Below are 4,721 nucleotides of genomic sequence, written 5' to 3' on the forward strand. Positions count from 1 at the left end.
CGTAACTCTTCTGGCCTTATCAGAAGTGATAGCAAATTCGATTTTTGCAAGTCCAAGTCAAGTCACAAGTGAATTTTCGCAAGTTTAAGTCAAGTCACAAGTCACTTGGTCCACTCACAAGTCAAGTCACAAGTCACTTGATCACAGGTCAATTCAAGTCAAGTCACAAGTCAATTTGGTCCAAGCACAAGTCGCAAGTCCTTTTGTCCAAGTACAAATCAAGTTACGTTATGTGTGATTTTAAGCCACAGCCAAGTGATTCAGACGTGACCTTGGAGAGACAAGACCGAAGTAGAAGTCGCGAGCCGAAGTCTTAAGCGCCTTTCCATATGTCCGTCAACACTTGCGCCAAGCGTAGCGAATCCGTCAAAATCGCCGCCGGAGCGATTTTGACGGCCGAACGCAACGCACACGTGTGTTATGTTAATGAAGTCGATTTCTGTGTCCGTGAAAGTGAAATGCGTAAACGCATCGTGTACATACTTAAGGAAAGGCGCCTTTACGCTGATTATTTTAAGAACCCAAAGCTTGAGTTGATAAGCTTAATTTAAAACTTCTATGGGTTCGATGAAGTAATTTTACGACTTATGATGGTAACAAGTCATAATGTGCAAGTTCAACAGTAGCGATTCGAGTTCGACTCAAGCCCCAGTCAAGTGACTCTAGTCTACACCTCTGGGCCTTATCTACAAGGTGGGCTTACAGTATAATCCACGCTGAGAGTTTATAACCGAGCGTTTTAAATCGAGCAGCATGTACTAACATCAAAAATCAGATACATGAATAGTTAATGACATCCCTTGGGGATGAGCTTTTTAAAAGGAGCTAGTCTGTGGCTTCTACTGTTACAAAACGTTACATTTACATGTAACTCGAAGATTTCGATGTCTGTATTTTTTAAAACTTGGAACGGAGAGTTAAACACGTTGATGGCGTCCGGGCAAGGGCAGGGTGTTACAACCTCGACTCCCCTCCCAGGTGACTCTGAATAGGACACTACATTGTAACATTTTGACTCTTTAATCTAATTTTAATAAATCGGAACATTAAATGCAGAGATGATGCCAAATATAGGACAGAGTTTCAATCGAAATTATGTATTTGGTATGAAACAAACGGCCTCAAAGGCTTGCTTTAATCGCATAATTTCCAATCTTCACCTATAGGACTGAGGAAAATTAATCTGCCAATCCGCGGAAAGAAGTGCAACAAAATACAAAGCAAAGTAAGGCCGTGTCCGGAACGGGCTTCCAGAGCTACGGCTAGGTCTATGTCTACGCGTCTCCACGCATTTCTAATGGAGTGAAGACCTATACCTAGTTCTAGACAAGAGATTTGGATGCAGCCTTAGTCCTGTTAGGGTCACATGTTGTGCCAAACTATTTGGGGAAATCGTCCGGTGATGTTTGATTTAAAATTTAAAAATGGAACACTCTCCCAAAATCTTGAATGGGCTTAGTCAAATTTGATTGGCAGACAAGCCAATGAGGTCACACGATATAATCTTATCCATTCCAGAATATGTCTCCAGCACTGGACTACTTGAGTTCAAAATTCCATCAGCTCCAGTTTCTTCTGGAGGCAAAATGTATTCATTCAGTTCCGGCTGAAGTAGCAAAATTTATTCATGAGCTGAGATCTGAAACGCTTCTGTGTGGGCTCCAGCGCTTTTTGGTAATACTAAAATATAATGCTGACTACATAAAAGAGGAGAATGGAATGGAAAATGAAATAATCCAAATCAACCACACGCTAAAATGGGCTACAATTTACAATACATATTAAGTTGGTTCTGAAGTGATAAACAATGAAAAGTGCACACGATGTGGATGCAAGCCAAGGTACTAATGATTCTCTACGCAGCTGACAGGAAGAAGAGGCATTTTTAGCAGAAGCTGCAATGGATTGTTAAATTCAAAGTAATAATGTTTTGAATGCATAACGTCAGTTCGCATGCCAGTCTTTGTTTCGTTGCTTTGGTGGTGTCCAAATTACTTGGCAACAGCTTTAAATAAGACGTATACCACTGGGAAATGTAAAAAGCCGTTCGTTGACGGTTTCCACATAGGTACACGTGCGATTTATATGTGGGCCATATGCTGAACAAAGAAAATGTTTGCTGCCACCATGAGTCGAACTTCATCCTTGGTCCATTGATAGTAGCATATTGCAGGAAACACAAACTGTAAGAACGAGGTATTGGACTGCAGAGAAGCACTTGCACATATGAAGCACCACTTAATAAAATTTATGGTTAAAAATTTGTATTCAAGAAGGCAGAACTGCGGCGGCTACCTAACGATTCCGCGTTGTTCCTACGCCGGCAATTAAAATGGAAATGATTGTAATTCAGCAATTTGTATGCGCTCGTAGGGACCACAACCCACAACTAGTACTGGTGGTCATTCTTGGCATCTTGCATTGGATCAGGTTTAATATTTTGTGATTTCGTACTCTAGCAATACAAACACAATTTGTAAGCCATCAGATGTAGATTTTATACGGTTTTCAAGTTTATTGCACAAAGAGCCGCACGCACTTTGCAATCTAGGCCTATTTACTGATGAGAAAAATCAAATAAAACAAAACCTTAAATTTAAATGTTACCAAACCAATGAATGAAACGTTCAAATAAAACGAGGAGAGAGGCTACGACAGATTGCATTTAAGATGAAAATAATACTTTAAATTCTGAATTGTTTACATGCAGTTCGTTTGCCGCAATGCTCAACCCTTCAAAATAGAGTCATTGGCAAACAAAAATTCATTATAAACTGCGGTTTACAATATCTGCATTGCGTGTACTATCATCAAAAGTTCTAGATCTGCATTAAACAACAACTGTTTTCCTCCAGTAGGGAAAGAGTTTGGAGTCAACTTTAGACCACCAAAATGATAACATTCACAAGGTGGCATCAACAAAACCTATGGAAAACGCGTTCTTGTGCTCGCTTGATATTCAGGGGATGATCGGTGAACATGTCGCCTTGAGACAAAAGGCCGTGCCTGCCTTCGAAGGAAAGCTTTGAAATCCAATCATAGAATGTATTCCCTGTCGGTATGATGACGGCATGTCATGCTGTGTTCAACAGGATTGTACTCAAAAGATCCGTGGAGACATTCGTCAAAACAAAGCAGTGTTTAACATAATCCAGTTTTTATCCTCTTCATGGCCGACGCGTCGGCCATCGCAACGGTGCTCACGCTCCTCCCTGGAGCGACACATTTGTATGACATTTGGCATGTATGGAGAACACACTCATTAGTTTTGGTGAAATTGACGCGAGGTGTTACTAAATCACACATTTCTTCACTGTGAGTAAGCATTTCTCCCTTGCGCGTGATCGTGGTAAAAGTTAACATGCTATATAATGCACCCAATCAGAATTTTTACAGTTTTTAAGACAAGGTTTTTAAAGATCTGTGTTCAGATTTTATAAAAATGTGTTCGTATCGACATAGGGGGGGGGTTGAAGAGAAGGAATTTTGTATGGGATTGTAATACTGGGGAATATAACAGGTCCCACCCTCCGCGCGCTTCAGCGACTCAGTGGGAAACTAAAGAACCAATCAGGCCCAAAAGGATTAGAATTCTGTCTCATTTTACAAAGTTGTATTCGCATACTTGTCTCAAGTAAATGAAAAAAAGTTTATGAAAAACCTGGGGTACCCAGCACATGATAACATTCCTAGAAGCGGTGCCCGGGAATATAATGACGCCTCTGACTCGATGGTGGCTCTACGTTATTTTTCTTGCACCTGACTACTATCACTCACTTTGTCGAGCCATCATTCAAATCTAATCTAACAATTGTCAATGGAGATTAATCACAATGGCTGCCAGGACCTGAATTGTGACGCCATTCTCCGTTTAGGTTCTTCGGTACCTAAACGGCATTTTTTTTCTGGCTATTCCAGCATTAGACATCAGGAATTTTACTATATGTTTCGAGCATGTTTGAGGAAAAGTGTGCAAGGTAAGTTGAAATCCCAAACACCAGAAAGAAGAAAATTAGGCCTATACATATTCCCATTAAAAGCACTGCGCTAAAGTATGGTGCGATATGCGTTCTATTATGGAAGAAACAATCATAAGAAATCGTTTAACGTAGTTCGAAAAAGGATTGTCTTAGTTCTATTAAACTGTGTAAAGAATAATGCTTGGACTGAGATTGCAAATAATGATTATTTTGCCTCTTTTGCCCTGTATAAGGCTACTGCTGGCCGCAAATCTCTCTAAAATTGACACACGTCAAGGGCAAGTGAAAGTGTATCCGGTAAGAGCCCAAAACACTAACTTCTTGACGCTTTCCGAAGAATTTAAAAATTCCTTATGGCTTGGGATTGAACGATGAACACGTGACCCTATGAATTTACATCTATATATACGAATAAGAGTGTAATATGAAAAAATCCCAAACCGCCCTCTACCGGTTACCTGTGCACAATCCAATGATGTCATGTACCTAGTCAAGCATTATCCCGCCTAATTAAGAACTGCCGAATACAACTATCATAGGGGAGACGGATACACACCTCTTCAGATAACATCAAAATACACATTCAAAAGTAATGTTGAACAGAAATTCACGAGTCAAATAAGCCTGATTTGGGAGGGCTTTATTATTTTGGAGGGGTGTTGTTAACAGCTGAGGTGCAGCGTGCCCGTCCCGGGCAAGTGGTCGATAAACCGTCAAAGGTGAACGAACAGACGTACAATA

This window comes from Acanthaster planci, linkage group LG01, assembly GCF_054643075.1.
Source record: "Acanthaster planci isolate LZ-2023a linkage group LG01, COTS_SCS, whole genome shotgun sequence".
Classification (NCBI taxonomy): Eukaryota; Metazoa; Echinodermata; class Asteroidea; order Valvatida; family Acanthasteridae; genus Acanthaster; species Acanthaster planci.